We start from the raw sequence: 18,260 nt of genomic DNA, 5'->3' as shown, positions 1-18,260 counted from the left end.
AAAGCTTGTAGCTTCTGATTTAGAAGATGGTTTTGGTACCATTAGAAAGCTATTTTTATACTGGCTCTAAATTGATTTATGCCCCTTTAAATCAAGTGGTCATCTATAGCCTCAAGTCTGACACTCAGTGTTTTGGCTTGTTTTGGACGCATATACGTGTCCCTCAAGGGTTAAATAAAGAAAGTATAGAAAAGAACCCTTGCCGACCGACGGGGATGTGCTGCTGAAGCTCCAAAAATGGACCCTACATGGGTTTCCTTTTTTTTAGATTGACCCTGAATGGGTACTGAAATTCCGAAATCTTTTCAGAATTTTCCATATTTGTTCCAAAATCCCCTAAAAAGGTACCCTACGAGGGACTGATTTTTCTATTTTGGTGTTCTATTTGGGTGTGTCACATCCCCGTACCCTTTTTGCCCAAGTAACGCTTTTAATGATGTTGAAAAGTTCAAAAATTCAAGAGCAGCCACCGGCTAATAAGTATGAAAGATCTGTTCTTGAGGTTCTTTTGTCCTGGAAAAAAACTAGTTCTGTATCCTGGGCTCTCCTGGATTGTATCATCTGTTCTCTAGAAATATTATGCTCCTGGAAAATTATAACAGCTATTCTCTTAAGAAAGTTAAAATGCTCCTAAAACAAGACCTTTTAAGAAAATTATAAAGCTCCCTGGAAAAAAAATCTAGCATCTGCTTGTGTTTTTCACAATTTAGCTCCTGGATTTTTTGAACAGATTGGAAAATTGTATGTGTTTTTCCTTAAAATGTGCTCCTGGATTTAAAAAACAGACGTCTTTAAGGCGACCCCTGGATTTTAGCTGGGTGTTTTGAGGAAAGTCTCTCCTAGACTTATCCATAAAATTTAGTCTCCTGGTCCTGGAAAAAAGAACAGATATTTCAAAAAAATCTTCCGGTGGCTGCTCTTGAAAATTGATGCTGTTATTGCACGCAGTGCTTCGTTCTTTACACTATCAAAAACATAAGATTGATTCATTATAAGAGCTAGTTTTCGCATTTTCAAGCAAACTAGTGCGTGTTGGCTAGTGTGACACCCTTTGTAATAGCGATCTCCCACACCATTAACATGTTGCAAATTAGTAAAATTGCCACATGTCCCCCCACCGAAATGTACCCAATTTTGTCTAATAGTGCCTCCTCCCCAGCACTGACCTTTATCAGACTTAAATAAATCATGACAGATTCAGTAAATTATTCGTAGAAATTTTCAATGAACTCGGTAATAAAACTTTTTTTCTCAAAAATAAGACATAACAAGAAGTAGAAATTGAAGCCAATTTGAAATCTACTTTACATCGAGCCTTGATGAAACAATTTTACAAGAACAACGAGGCTTAAAATCGCTAAAAAAGAGACCAACTTAAGAACAACTGTTGTTTAATTTTTAAGAACTAATAAACAAAGGTAATATCACCGTCTATCAAAAGTTATTTATTTGATTCTTATAAAGCAAATGCTTATATAAGAAAAATGAATATGCTCATATTGTGCGCCATCTCTTGTTTATTTTGTAAGAGCTAATTACCGAAAGGTATATATTGCCGTCTATCAAGAGTTATTGATTTGATTCTTATAAAGTAAATGCTTATAAGAATAATAAATATGCTCATAATGTGCGCCGTCCCTTGATTACTTTGTAAAAACTAATTACCGAAAGGTATATCACCGTCTATCGAGAGTTATTGATTTGATTCTTATAAAGTATATGCTTAAAAGAAAAATAAGTAAGCTCATATTGTGCCCCATCCCTTGTTTACTTTGTAAGAACTAATTACCGAAAGGTATATTACCGTCTATAAAGAGTTATTGATTTGATTCTTATAAAGTAAATGCTTATAAGAAAAATAAATGAGCTCATATTGTGCGCCGTTCCTTGTCTATTTTGGAACAACTAATTACCGAAAGCTATATCACCGTCTATCAAGAGTTATTGATTTGATTCTTATAAAGTAAATGCTTATAAGAAAAGTAAATATGCTCATATTGTGCGCCATCCCTTGTTTACTTATTAAGAACTAATTACCGAAAGGTATATTACCGTCTATAAAGAGTTATTGATTTAATTCTTATAAAGTAAATGCTTATAAGAAAAATAAATAAGGTCATATTGTGCGCCATCCCTTGTTTACTTTGTAAGAACTAATTACCGAAAGGTATATCACCGTCTATCAAGAGTTATTGATTTGATTCTTATAAAGTATATACTTATAAGAAAAATAAATATGCTCATATTGTGCGTGATACTTTGTTTACTTTGTAAGAACTAATTACCGAAAGGTATATCACCGTCTAACAAGAGTTATTGATTTGATTCTTATAAAGTATATGCTTATAAGAAAAATAAATATGCTCATATTGTGCGCCATACTTTGTTTACTTTGTAAGAACTAATTACCGAAAGGTATATCACCGTCTATCAAGAGTTATTGATTTGATTCTTATAAAGTATATGCTTATAAGAAAAATAAGTAAGCTCATATTGTGCGCCATCCCTTGTTTACTTTGTAAGAACTAATTACCGAAAGGTATATTACCGTCTATAAAGAGTTATTGATTTGATTCTTATAAAGTAAATGCTTATAAGAAAAATAAATAAGGTCATATTGTGCGTCATCCCTTGTTTACTTTGTAAGAACTAATTACCGAAAGGTATATCACCGTCTATCAAGAGTTATTGATTTGATTCTTATAAAGTATATGCTTATAAGAAAAATAAATATGCTCAAATTGTGCGCCATACTTTGTTTACTTTGTAAGAACTAATTACCGAAAGGTATATTACCGTCTATCAAGAGTTATTGATTTGATTCTTATAAAGTATATGCTTATAAGAAAATAAAGAAAAAATCAAAACTGTGGAGCTAAAGACACAAAGATATATGACGTAATCCAAAGAAAACCCGCGAAAATCGTCCGTGGTTATACGAGCGTGTAATTTGTAAATTAAATTTAGTGAGTTCGTCCACCGTATCAAGCACTTTCGTTTTCTAATTTTTTTTCCGATGACACCGCCGCCGCCGCCGCCGCAGAAAGGCTATCGTAATACTTTCGCTAAGCGAAATTAAAAATAATTGTTTTTAAACTCTAGTTTAATCTCTTTCGGTGGCAGGGACCCCTCCTTTTTTAAAAATTTTTAAAGATCAATCGTTATCATCTTATAAAAGTGGCGTAAACAGCGAACAATACTAACATGTGGCTGAAAGTGTTTCAAGAATACTGTAATGAAGATATTAAAACATAATATGAAGGTTTGAAGTCAGTGCGTCCCAGCAAGGTACCCTGGGTACCAGAGGCCAATTTTTCATCAGAGAAAAATATTGATATTTATACTTTTATTCAATTCAAGCTGTGGCGGTGGATGTGATACTCCATAGTACGAATACCCAGCAGGTATATAGTATTTGCAACAGGTTTGTGGTGAAAACCAATCCTCGTTCTCCTCCCTGGTGTGTAATATTATCACTTTTTTGCCACCGGAGGGAGCCTAAAGCTCCCGAGGATGGCATTCATAGCTTCACGCATATAAGGAAGTTGAGCAAACATCTCATAATTTTGCGCGCGTTTTTCAGTATTTTAGTTCCGCTTAACGGTAGCATTCTTATCTTACGGTCTCTCTATTGTTTTATCATCATCAAAAAGACTTATTTTGATCTTATTACTCATTTTGAAATCTCAGTTTGTCTTTTTCTTATACCACAAGTAGTTACTCAAGGTATTCGAACAGTTATATTGCTAAACGTGTAAATTAGTAAAATAACACATGAAGAGCAGTATCTTCAGATATATACGCTTTTTATAGGAAAAACCAGTAAGTCATATGATTCTGACTGGGCTGCTCTTAAATTTATACGAGATTTTCAGCCTTAAATGTCAATATTAATTAAAATGGAAACATGTAATTCTCAGTAATTTCTGAAATCTGAGGTTCAGATTCTTCTTAATTTGATCTTAGGTTTTGGCCAAATTTCAGCCTCGTATTCTTATGAAATTGTTCTTATAACAAACGTGTAAGACAAGGCACGGATGTCACTCTAAGTATACTGTAAATCATTCCCTCCCTTGACACATTTATATGGCGCGCCGAACTACTTTTTATTACCAACTTAATGGTTGAACGAAAAACTTTTTGAATTCATGTTTCAGAGTCTCCACATGCATGAAAGGTTTGGTAGAGCAGAATCATATTGTGGCATTCCATCAAATCTCCATACAGGGGGCAAACCTTTTCAAGAAAAAAAGATTTCTTGGAAATGTGTGGATACCCCCTGGAAAATGGAAAAATCTCCAAAAAATCCCTTGAAAAATTTCTTTTCATACCTTAAAGTGACGGTGGACGATCTAAAATCAGTCTTTTACCCCTAGGAAATTTTAAAATAATTTTTTACCCTCTGGAAAAATGAAAAATCACTCTTTTAGAGCCCCTGGAAATTCTCGTGGAATATATCCCATTATGAAGTTTCAATAGAAAGTTGGATCAAATCTTAATCAAAAAGCATGACTTGGTGCACAAAGACTTGTAATGGGGGTATAATGATACTGTTTACTTATATTTATACAACCACAATTATGTAATGTTTTATGTTTATGTATCTCGTTTGTTAAAATGTGCGCGCGATATACTAAATTGCCCTATATGGCTAAATTTTTTTGTTTTGTGCATGACCCTCGTGTTTCCTCAGATCACTCCGTTTTCGCACTAAATCCTCATATTGCAGCAAGAGAACTCCTATGATTGGTTTGTTTTCCGTTTTCCGTGCTATTGTCTACCTACAAAAAGCTTTGCATGTTGTGGATTGGATTGGTATCGAAAAAAATTGGTATCAGAAAAAAAAAATTGATGTCAAAAAACAAAAGTTGGTGTCGAAAACAAAAAGTTGGTGTCGGAAAAAAAGTTGGTGTCGAAAAAAAAGTAGATAATAAAAAGTAATTCGGCGCACCATACATTTGTTAGCATTTGAAAAATTCTTGTCTCAGATGAGAGGTCACTCTTAACAAAAATTACTGTAGGGATCATTCCTTTTGAACGCAAATTCAACTCTATGTGTTTGTTTTGCTGCGGTGGCACCTTAATGAAAGTTATGGCTAGTTTATGTTTACTGCTGATAGTTCCAGATAATATATCTTCTGGCATATCTATCCAGTGAACTGTTATCAGATAGAATAATATCTCACTGTGTGAAATCAAGTGCGTATTACTTACTTATAGGTAATGAATCAACGGATCCTGCACGTTGATTCATTACCAATAATATCTCACTTTGGCTACTTCATCATCTATTCAGATTCCCTTTGCTAAAAGTGATTATTGGTCGTAAAAACAGTTTCTCAAAATCTGATGCGTGGATAGAAATCTCTTTATAAGGGTATGTTTGCACGGTATTTTTTCTTAGTTACGAATTTTTTTAGTTTTGGAAAACGATTGATATTTACAAATCTATTTAACTTACAATCTGGAATTTTAGGAGCTGAAATTTAGTGATTCCATCGATTTTAACTCCTAAAATTAAAAAATCAATTTTAGTCCATACGGAAAGAATAACTAATTTAGGTGAAAACTTGACACCCAAATTTCTTTTCTTAGAAGTGCGTTTTCAAATAGTTTTCAACACTACCGTGAAAAGCACAGCTCAAAATCATATATTTACGCTGTGCCGACGAATCGAGATTCTATTCTACCATCCAATATCTTGGATGAGCGTCATAGTCGATATTTTTATTCCCGTCGTTGAAAACACAACTTACAAAAAGTCATCAATGCTTTGTAAAAAGAGTCAGTGATAGAGAATCATAACATAAAGTCTGTCTATTATTTCGATTCAATTAAAGTGACATTTCCATAATTAAAAGTTTAGTAATTACTGTTATACATTTGGGGATCATGTAAAAGATTTCTTTCGAAATAAACTCACTTCAACTACACTTGGAGGTTTCTGGGGAATTCGTAAATAGTAAACTGCATACTGATACAGTCTGCTAGGCATTAATATGGTAATATTTGCTCTTCATCTTTGATTTTTTCTACAGCGATTAGATTGACACATGCGCGATAAAATTTCTATTATTTGTCTTCAGAGGTTACTATTTTCTTTGAAAACTTAACCTCTGATACTCAGGGTATTTCAACACTGGTGAATCTATAAAATGAGTTGATTTCAAATATGTCACTGCGATCTTTAGAGTAATGTTTAAAAATCGGGGAAATCGAAACTCAATTTCTGTAATAAGTGCTGTAAAGTTTCTTAACAGAATCCCATTCTTTGGGTGAATAAAGCCCTAGTATGTACCATTTTAACACAAAAGTTTTTTTAACACAGTTGTTCAAAATCGGATAATTTCGGAAATGTTTAATTTCAGCTCCCTCAATATCCCGCTACATCCCGCGTGAGCTCCCTCATAATCGGAATTGGAATTATTCCCGATTGGAAAGGAGGAGAACTTTGGAATTTTCATTGTATCTTCGTTTTTAGTTTTTCATCAGATAAAGAAAAAATTGTGACGTAATCCAAAGAAAACCCGCGAAAATCGTCCGTGGTTATACGAGCGTGTAATTTGTAAATTAATTTTAGTGAGTTCGTCCACCGTATCAAGTACTTTCGTTTCTATTTTTTTTTCCGACCCGCGACCCACTGCGAAAGCTGATTGTAATACTTTCGCTAGGCGAAATTAAGAATAAATGCGATTACATAAACATCAGCTACTAAGAGGGAAGGAAATAAACTTGAAAACATTTGATTGATAAACAAAGAAAACCTTCTTCAAAATTCCTATGATGTTTCCATCTTCTCAAAATAATACTTTTGAAAAAAATTAAAAAGGAAAATTCCCAAAATTTACAGTACTGTGGAAAAGGGTGACTACTACGATCTGGTCGAAGTGCCATAAGTTGGAAAGCTTCTCATTTTAGATAAATTAAATACATGATAGAAAAGTATAGAAACTAAATTGATGACAGATACTTTTTGTTTATGTCCTTTAGGAATGTTACCTTAAGGGAAGAAATTTTCGCGGAATTTAATTTCGCGAATCAGAGTTTCAAAATGGTAAGTTTTGCGGAATTTAATTTCGCGAACGAGCCGATTTTAAAAGTTCCACGGAATTTAATTTCGCGATTGAGAAGAATTTATCAACTTAGATTAACTTTTAAGCATCACGGAGTTGTTTATATTTGTTTATATTTGATAAAAAATACACGTTATAATGCTTGGAAATCAATTGTGTCCATCTTTTTTGGTAATACCTGGTCAAAAACAACAAAATAAAAGAAGAAGAAAAAAAATCGAATTTCGCAGAATTTAATTTCGCGAATTACGCCCAAATTCGCGAAATTAAATTCTGCGAGATTTCTTCCGTGAAAATTTCTTCCCTTAAGGTAAACGAAAGACAATTTGCAAGCTATTCTATAAATATGGGGTATAAAATTATTACTTAAGCTGCCATCTGGTAAGGGGTAGGGTACGAAAACTTTCATCCAAATTTTGGTAGGGTATGAAATTTATTTGAGAATTTTCGGTAGGGTATGAAAATAAGAAGTCGACCAAAAAAATCCCGTCCACCCTGGTATATGCTATACTTAATGACCGCTCCCTAAGTTAATATTTCCTGTTTAAGCTTTTAAGATTCAAGGTTTTTTATAAGAATGTAAAATCTATATCAGTCAATATTCATGATGAAGTCTACCAGAAAATTCAGAATAGACTAAAAATATAACCTGAACAGTTTTCAGCCGAACCTAAAGATTGCCGAATCTCTCAATCAATTGGCCTTGGATCACAACCTATACGAATACACGCTTTTTTCTTTTATAAGAATAGTGTAATTTGGAACTTGGTTGAGGGTGAGCATTATTCTTATTTTTTTATTGTTCTAAACAATGGGACTATTGTTTTAAACCCGAAATCTCACCCTGATATTCTTATAGAAGTCATTCTTATAAAAGAAAAAGCGTGTACCGTTATAGATATTTTAGGATATTTAATTATATAATTATATAATTAATAATATTTAAAAATGTCCATCCATGATGAAATGGAAAAACACTATTCTCTTAAAAAAAGCAAACATTTACATTACAATACAATCACGTTTTTCTTTTTCTCGAAGATGTTCGGGAAGTCCACCCAATCGATTTATACAAAACTCGACATCTCGATCAATATCGACTTCAACCCCATTTAATTTCAATGTTTCAACTTTCATTTTCTTTTGAAGTTTTTTCACGATAAAAAGAATTGTCAAAGCTTGTTCATATTCTTGACGTAATTTCAAGTGTTTCGTCATGAATAACGCCTCTCTTAAATCGTTTGGATGATGAGGTCTTTTTAGATTTTCGAAGAGCTTTTTCGAATTTTTTGAGGCTTCTTTGTAATCATTTTCACGAATGAAACAACAAATATAAATTATTCTGCTTCGGAATTTCACTCTCGTTGGATTACAAATTTCGAATTTATACCTAGGATCGATGAAATACAACAATTGCGCTTTAACAAAATCAATAGTTTCAACTTCGTTCAGAATCAACATTTTACAAAAACTGTCCAGATATGAAAAGTTAGGTAACCCAAATGCAAGTTGACGGGATCTCTGGTAAATCTCTGCACTTTTTTCGTATGCTCCTGTATCGAAAAGAGCACGACCGACTTCAGATAATGAAATTATTTCTTCTGATGATTCTTGATCAGCATCGAAAGTCAAAGAGTCAAAAATCTCTAAACCTTCCTCCCTCATTCCATCCAATATCAATAAACACGCAATCAACGTTTTACAAGGATACCATGTATATGTCAAGTCTGAATATTTCTTTATCAACTGTAATCCAGCGTCGTAATTTCCAAGTTCTTTATAAGAAAGAGCAAGGTGGAATGTTTCAACAAAATCCAACGTTTTTTTCGATTGTAATCGACTTTGATGCTCTTCAAAATCACCATCAAATAAGATGGCTGAAAGGTAACTGTAATCAATGTCTTCTAAATCTCTCTGAATATTCTGGATGAGTATTTCTTTTTCAGGAGATTCCTCCACAACATTTGTCTTCACTTCCTTCGACAGTTTTTTCAAATTTTCTTTTTCCCCATTCATCATACAATATTTTATCCAATAGACAGTGATGTCAGTTTTGTTGTGTGATCGTACCTCGTAACTTTCTTTAAGCATCTGTTTGCTAAAATTTTCGTATCCTGTTCTATCGAGGTCAAAGTCAATATACCGAATTCTGTTATCAATGATATCGATGAAAATTGTTTTGTATTTCAGTTCCTTCCAAAGATGATAGAGGTGAGGAACCCAAAGAATCGTGAGTTTGTCTCTATCTTCATCATCAATGCAATCAACAATCGTATCATAAAACTTTTTGATCGCTTCAAATTCCATGTTCTTTTCAGAAAGATAATATTGGATTGATGTTTGATAAAGGGAATGCACCGTGCAAAAGTTTTCAGGTGCTTCATGCGTCAATTCTTGAAACCTTTGATTGCATTTGATCATGGAATAATCTAACAAAAGTTTTTTGGCTTTCGTATATTCAAGTTTGTTCTCAAAGCAACGTTCAAGGAAAAGTTCGTCGATAAAACTACCATCGAGTATACCGAATAAATATAGGAAAGACATCATCAATTGGTCGTTAGATTGTTCGATTCTTTTGATTGTGATTTGAAAAGATGAAAATACGGAAGATCGAACTCCATAATGAGTGACAGCTTTTTGTGATAAAGTATCGAGCTTGTAATCTTGAAGAAGCTGGAGGTAGTCTTCCAAAGAGGTTTGTGATTGTTTGACGTACGCTACTGCATGACTAATAGCTAATGGATGGAAATCTAATTCTTCAATCAAATCTTTAAATAAATGTTTCTCATCCTTTAGATTGTTCTCGACGAATTTGTAAGCAGTTTGTTCAGGCCATGTTTCCATTTTTAAATGTTCGTAATTGTTGGACCAATTACCAAGCTGTGTGGTGATTATTGTTTTTTGACCAAGTTGTAAAACATCTGATAACTGGTTGATATCGGTGCAGTTATCAAAGACAAAAAGTGTCTCCTCGTTTTTGAGATAGTCATGAAGCATGTGTGAAATATCCTTGGTGTTCGATTGTCCTGGGAAACCGAGAATCTGAACTATATTGGTGTAAGATGTGTTAAAGGATTCAGCATTTATCCACAAAATGTTATTATATCTGGAAGCATAATCAGTGATATACTTCCTTGCTAATTCTGATTTTCCGAGACCTGGAATCCCTGAAATAACCGTGGCTAGTTTGTTTCCGGTAACGAGAGATTGGTGAATTGTGTTCAATTCATTTTCACGACCAACGAAGTTTGGGTTTTCGATTGGAAGCTGATAAATGAAAGTTGGTGACAGAGGCTTCAAATCTTGTGGAGGACATCCTAAAGCGATTAAAGGTTTACTCATCCGATTGTAGATTCTCTTATATTCTGCTTTGGTAATCTGTCGGTTCGCTTTATGGTTAAGTTGGTTGCGTTCAATCTTTAGAATGATACAATATGCGATGTCTGAAGTATTGGTAGGGTCCGGTTCCGCATCCCAACCTGTCTGTGGTTTTTTATATCCGCATAAAGTACGGATCATAAAGAACGTCAAAGTGACGTCGAAAAGTGAGGAGTCAGTCCTCTGACATGCTGGATAAATCAAATCGTATTGATCTTGTTTCAAAATCCGTTGATTAAGAAGGTGTTTCAATTTCCTTTGGTGTAGTAACAAAGTATTGTATAAATCAACTGGATTGCGTGGAAAATGTTTGTGAAAAACATTGAGGAGGTATTGCTGAGATTTTTCTTCGAGAATATCAACATTATGACGATTCTTGTGTTCTTGTGTGAAATATTTGACTGGTGAAGTTTGTGTTCCCGATGCGGCTGTTGCCATTTCGAAACTTTTGCTTCTTCATGACATGACAAATTTTTCTCTACCACTAACTTCGAAATGTCACCGTTACTAACATTTTTATATCTTATGCCAATATGTGATTGTTTTTTGTAATCAGATCTGCTCAAATAAAAACACATCACAATAAATATTACAAGCTCTTTTCTTTAAGAACAACGTGATTATAAACAATGTTTAGCCTGGAACGGCTGAATTTCAAAATGAAAATAATAATTTGATGGTCTTTCGGTTCACACCTTCAATGATCGTAAGCAAATCCTAATTTTTTTCGCTCAACTTTCCTCATCAAAGTCAAGACTATGATAATTCGAAATCTCTAAAAATGTAACGATTTGATCTTACATGGTTCTTACGTTAAATATTCTTGTTTCCTTGGTAAATGTCAAAAACTTATAACTTTAATATCCTCGACATTGGAAAATAGTTTAACAAAAAGACTTTGAGGTTTTACTCAAGAAAGGAATTTTTATCTCTTAAAAGGGGGGGGGGTTCATGGTTGGCGGAGGAGCGGAATCGGCCCTATTTTATTCGGACGGAGTGGCGGAATTTGGCGAAAATTTAGACGGAATTACGGAAATTGGGTTCTCTGACGGAGACGGAAAATTAGACAATTTTAGCGCGGAAAAACGGAATTTAGCAAAAAAATTTGCGGAATTTCGGAATTAGTAAAAGATATTCAAAATTTGCGGAATTTTCGACAAAAATATTGAATTTCAAAGGAATTTTCGGTGACGGAATTTTGGTTCAATTTAAGACGGTTTGACGGAAATTGGAGAAAAAATTGGCGGAATTGCGGAATCAGGTACCCCCTGAAACCCCCCCTTAAAATCTGACCACCGAATTACTTCGACTAAATGCCGCGAGCATTTATAAAATTTTTAGGAGGGACGTTCATTCGAGAGGGCGTTTAAAAGAAGGAGTGTTTATTAAATAATTCATAACCAAGGCCACCTTAGTAATGTGAATGGGAACAACATTTGCCGTTTTATTATTGTTTCAGTACAACTTTGTCAATTTAGGGATGTAGAAATGGGTCAAAATCCATTCGAACATAAAGGAATAAAATTATTATCATATATCTAATTTTCCTTCATATTATAATTCCTCGCAGCTACTTGTTTCGAATAAACGCCCCTCCTGGAGGGAAGGCGTTTATTCGAAAGGAACGTTCATTTGAGGGGGGCATTTTATTTAGAATTTTAAGAAAATTTAGGATCATTTTATTGAAAATGAATTTTAGATTTTAAATAAAATACATCAGTTTTACATTTGAATCATTTTTTTATAAGAATATCCAAAAGTTTTAAACTCTTCGGATGTTCTTCCATTTTTAGCAGTGGCGGCCTGGCAGGGGGTGCAGGGTGTGCAGTGCACCACCCAGAAAGACCTGAGAGGGGCGCCAAAAAAGCTTTTCAAGGGGGCGCCTAAAATTTTTTTGATCTTTGATTGGGTGATTGGGCGCCCTTTGACACGTTTTTAGTGCCTTCTATAAGTGCAATGTAAATTATTTTTCGCCTGCGGCGCTTCCTTATATTTTACGAATTTTTTCAAAACTATTATCGACATTGAATTGCGAAAAGTGAAGTGTTGTGTATCCACCTGGGGTTAAAGAGGATGCTCACCCCCAAAATGAGAGATTGATCGAAACTGTGGTTTTTGTGGTCTTATGCGGACTAACTTTCTCCTTTTTAGAATATCTTTTGAGCTGTTTGACCTTTCTTACACCAAATTTTTTTGCCTGCGGCGCCAGAATTACAAAGAACCCTTATTCCTGCCAACTTTCTGAATTTTAGGGCCTCTTTCAGCCATTGATATTTAATGGAGAGTAAAGTAACACCAGGAAATAACAAGGAAATAGATATCAAGTTATCATTACCACCACCTTTGTATAAATAAAAGTTTGTTAACTCAGAGATTCCTGGCGTTACTTTCAACCAGTCACTGCTCTTACAGTTTAATATTTTCACTTAATGGTGGAGGGCGCAAATAAGGACAAAAAATACCAGGGGCGCCAATTTCATAGTTTGCACCACCAAGAAAATTAAGCCAGGCCGCTACTGATTTTTAGTTTAAGCCTAGGATTAGACACCAAGGACGACAAGATGACAAAAAAAAAAGACACAAGAACTAAAAAAAAATTTTTTTTCTGTTATATATATATATTTTTTTTTATATTAATAGTAATTAAATATTAAGTTAAAACGTTACAATATATAAATTGCTTAAAATACGTAGAGCTAGGAAATTCAAAGTTAAATAAAAATCATTGAAATTGAAATCACGACACAAACAAAACTGAAAACTGAATCGAAATACTGTCGAAATAGCACAACCTAGCGGGCCATGCCAAACTCAAAAGCATAAGCAAAAGCAATGGAAAATACGGTGAAAAAATTAAGTACTAAAATCTATGAAATGCTAAGATTTCAAAATATTGTTATTTAACAAATCAATTTCATCAAACGTAAGGTTTGGTTTTAGTGTTCGTGTACCGCGAATACATGTTACGACTGATCTCGTTAAAGCAAACGAAATTTTTCTTCTAATCCAATTTATGGTTGGAGACGCGCGAGAATCTGTCTTATCAGCTAGTAGATAAGCTAACGCTCCAAAGAAGTGCTCAGCCTCTACACCCATTCCACCATTCATGGAAAATATTAACGGAGTGAATGATCCATGATCAACTTTGATAATTCGTTCGTTGTAGTTTCTCTTTCTTTCCCGTTCGTTTGACGCAAAAGCTCTTTTGAGACTTTGGGCTGTGTATCTCAGAGCATAGGCGTTGAATACCTTTACATCAGATAATGCTCGTTGTCCACGAACCCAAAAGCCTCCAGCACTGATGTCAGCTCTCGCGTTGTCAGTCGTGATCGCACCTTTGTTTAAATGTTCGTCAGTGATCGGCTCCAACATTGGTTCGATAGCGACATCATGTGTCACTTGATTCAACATTTGAGCAATTGTATCCCTCAAAGTGTTGTGCCGCTGGTAGATGAACCCTCCTTTAGGGCAGGAAAGTGCTCGACAGAAAACGACTTGCCACACGCACATGTCGATGGTAGGTGCTTCATGTTCCATCTGTATCGGACGGCAATTGCGTCGAAGAACTCTCTTTTTGATAGGTTGAAATTTTCAGATTTTAGGGGTACAGTGGTCAACCAATTGGATGCACCTTTTGCTTGAGCAAGATCGTTCGCTTTCAGCTCTTGACATGTTATTTCTCTGCGGAGATGTTCGAGGATGATTGTTTTTCCTTCTTTCCGTTTTCTCTTGATCTCAGACTTTGCTGCCCTGTTGTCAACTTCGTACACTGGTTTCTGTTCGATGATGTCTTGGGAGAACTTCATTGTACGTTCTCTGGAGTTTTGAAATTCTTCCTTCGCCAGAGATAATAAGATGGGTATGGCCAATCCTCCCATACGCACCGGTAGTGACAAGAGTAGTCTTTCTTCGGTGCTGCAGTGATGGTTTTCAGTAATTGAAGGAATGAAATGTTTGTCAATAACTTCATCGAGGGGCTTCAGATATTCCTCAATTCCGGGCATCACACGTAGGTAGTAGGTGAACTTGCTAGCATACCCACCAACGAATGCACAGTAGGCGAGGTGTGGTTCTGATCTTGCGATATCATTCAGTGTTTGGAGCTCAGCTTGCCATTTTTCTATCAATTTCTTTACATATTCCTGTTGGCCACCCTCTTGACCAATGAAACCACCAAGATATTTGTATCCATCAACCGTGATGTTGATTCCTGTGTCTTTGAATAAGCACCTTTGCTTCTTTGAGCTGCTCCTCCTTCACTATCAAATACGACTTGGAAGCTTTTGGGTTGTAACCTAGGAAAGGTCCTAAGTCATTGACGTCATCCCACCACTTCTTCAGGGCTTGAAGCTTCCCAGTACCAGCGAGGTCGTCAGCATTTTTAACTCCTTGTTTCAGCAAATCTTCTTGGAGGATCTCAAGCAGTGGCATCAATCCAATTGCATATGCTGGCATTGCTGTAGGGTCGCCTTGTGTGGTATCTTCTTGCGATGCAACCTCCTTTCCTCCCATTAGGAAAAGTCTTGATGGGTGGTGGTAGCAGTTGTGAATATATTGAGCTATAGCTGGACACAATATTTTGATGTTGTGGAGCAGTGATCTTCTGTTAATGCTATTGAAAGCATTCGCTGCATCCAATAGTATCACTCCGTCTGTCTCATCTTCTTGGAATAGTTGGTTGATTGCGTGAACTGCCGCTTCACAGCCAGCCTGCTTTCCAGCGCACACTTGAACACTACCAGTTGTTTTAAGGATATCTGGCTTGATAGTGTTGATCAGAACTTTGCCGAAGATACGTCTCATCACTTCTCCAATTCCAATTGGTCGTACCCCTGGGTTTTTGCCTAGAGGTATCAATCTACAAGCAAGTACAGCTTCAATTGATCGTCTTTTAACATCAACTTCTTGTCGGCATAAGATTTTCAGCATGCGTGCCATTGCTTCCCTCAAATCAGAGCTGTATTTGCCATAGTTCTTGGAGACAAGGATACGTCTCCATTGGTCAGCATCTTGTCCTGATGGTCCAGCAGCACCCTTCGTCTTAATGACTACCTCTTGAATCATTGTCCCATCAATGGACTCAAAGATGATTGGGTCAACTGGAACTACTTTTTTCTTTGATATGATACGATCGTCGGTGTGTTCGTTTGCATTTGGATGAAGCGATTTAAGAGTGTTTATTACATCCCCAGTTGGTTGCAGGACACCACTTGAAGCTGTATCTTCAAGAGTTCTAATTGCCGCGGAGATGTTGCCCTTTAACATGTGCTTCGTGAAGAGTGTGATTGGCTTGTTCAGCGATATGTTATATAGCGGAGCAGGATGAAGGACGAGAATTCCTTAGCGGATTGCTTCTTTGTCTTTCCTATTGTAAACTGTTGATAATAGAAATCCATCTCTGTCCCCTTGAGTGTTCTGTTTTTATAAGAAAAATGAAGCAGACAAAGTAAATGAAATCTATTTTTATCATGAATTTGAGAAGCTTTCATGATTTCTCTTAAAAAATTTCGGATGTAAATATTTTGACAAATATTGTTTCAATTGACTTGAAATTTTTTCCATAATCAGACATACCGACTTGCTATCTGAAAATATCAGTTAGAAAGTGAGGCACCCCGCGGTGTAGCGCGGTATTTCAAATGAAAAAGTACTATTTATAATCTTAGAGAAGAAACTTCTTATAACTTTACTAATGAAAACAATGTTTTTAATTTTTTTAAATTGTCATTCACCAATGTTTTACACACCCTCTTGATAATTAAAAGTTTTTAATCGTGAACGATAAATGCAGCAGCAGAATCATTGGCTAAGAGGAAATCCAAATTTCACGAGTTTGTAATTAAAAAAGTTAAATTTCATATCAAATTTTAATGTCAGGGACAGAGATAGAACAAGGCTTTTTTAAATGTGCGTTATCCAGCTCCGCTATAACATATCCCTGGCTTGCTTTTGTCTTTAGTCTTTAAAGCGTCAACTCGGGGAAGACGTTTCTGTATTTCTCTTGTTTCCCTCAACAATTTATGAAAGGACTAAAATGACGTCATTTTTGACGAAGACACTGCAATGTTATTTTTTTGTAAAAGCAACGGAACTTTAGTTTTAAAAAAATTTATTTTCAACTGAGGATTGTTTGAAAAAACATGAAACTGTCAGTATCAGTGCCGTAGGAAGCATTTTCATATTTGGGGGGCAGAAGTTTAGTGACACCGCGAGGGCCAACGATGGTTTGGCCCGAGGGGGGAAATTTTGAAAATTTGAGCTCTAGATTGCTTGAAATGCACTCATAACATGCACTTAAAAGACAATTATGACAAATTAAAAAAGAAAAACTTTGCATTTTGCATATTTTTGAAAAAATTATTGGGGGGGGCATAGCCCCCCCTTGCCCCCCCCCCCAGTTGCTACGGCACTGCAGTATTGATACAACAATTTTTATTACTTCTAACTTCGGTTGGTTAAGCACTCTTTTGATGGATAAAAGTATTGAATCAACAAAATAGTTTTAAGCCTAAAGATGTTCTTAACATGTTCTTATTTTTGCCATTTTTTGAGTATTTTTGTCTATTTTCTTAAGAGTTTTAGAGTCTGCGAAGCCTTAAAATGTTCTTAACAAATTCCTAATTTGAGGCTCAAAGTGCTAAAACTATTGAGTTTTGAACCCTAAGGGCTAGAGGCGAAACTTTAACCCTTCTCAGGCAAGAGAAATTGAAGCCAATTATTTCCCATCCAAAACGCGCATAAAACGCACCGTAATCATGACGATGGATTTTATCTAGCGGTTCCTTTGTTTTGGTAGATTTTAGTTTCAATCCGGCGTTTGTGTGAGAACTATGCGCGGGCGTTCTGTATGGGAAATAAGTAGTTTCATTTCCCATCCAGGAGTCTCTCCTCTAGCCCTTCGCGGGCTTGAAACTCAATGGCTAAAACAGTAAGAACAGTCGAAGTCGAGCCTCATCAAAATTTTACTGGCTCTTATAATAAAAAAGAGTACCTTATCGGGGAAAACTTCGTCGGGGAAAAGTGACGAAATTTTGGCCAAGTGACGAATATTTTTCCCCGACGAAAATTTTCCCCGACATTAATGCGTTTACCAACTACCAGCAAGTGATGAATATTTTTTCTGTACGAAAATTTTCCCTGACAGAAATTTTCCCCAGCGAAGTTTTCCCCGATAAGGTATATTCAACTTGTTTTTCATTTCTAGGTCGTGCATTACCACCTATTGAAACCCACACAAACATCAATAGATTGATGTTACAATCAAAAAAGATAAACCTTAATCCTTTCCCAGAAGACTTTGCAGATCAATTACTCTACGCCCCACAATGCAATTGTGTTCAATCGAACCTAATCACGTTACGTTACTCGCGCAAATATTTCATCCCGTCGCAATCCTTTGTCATGTAAAGATGACGTAATGATAACGTAATGACGTAACTGGTATGAAACAAAAGGTAACGAAATCTTTCTTGTAAAAAATCGGGATCAAAAATTTATTTCTCTTATTCTAATCTAAAGGTTTTGTTTTTACATAAGTGTTTTCGTTTCATATCAGGCACACATTTCATATCAGTACAATTTCTTGCTGGCTTGTCTCTTATATTATGCTTATATAAACAAAAAAAATGTTTTTCTTTTCCTCTTTCTGACCAATCTTGCTTCACATCCGTGTCAATCCAATGTGAAAAAGCTTGTGAATTAAAATTGATGAGTAAGCAAACGATATCACTCTTATTTAAAAACAAAACCTTTAAGTGAATTAATTATTTTAATATGATGAATATGTTTTTATTTATAAATTTTAACCTT

This window comes from Clytia hemisphaerica, unplaced genomic scaffold, assembly GCF_902728285.1.
Source record: "Clytia hemisphaerica strain Z4C2 unplaced genomic scaffold, Clytia hemisphaerica genome assembly, whole genome shotgun sequence".
NCBI classification, from domain to species: domain Eukaryota; kingdom Metazoa; phylum Cnidaria; class Hydrozoa; order Leptothecata; family Clytiidae; genus Clytia; species Clytia hemisphaerica.
This window is presented reverse-complemented; position numbering follows the sequence as displayed.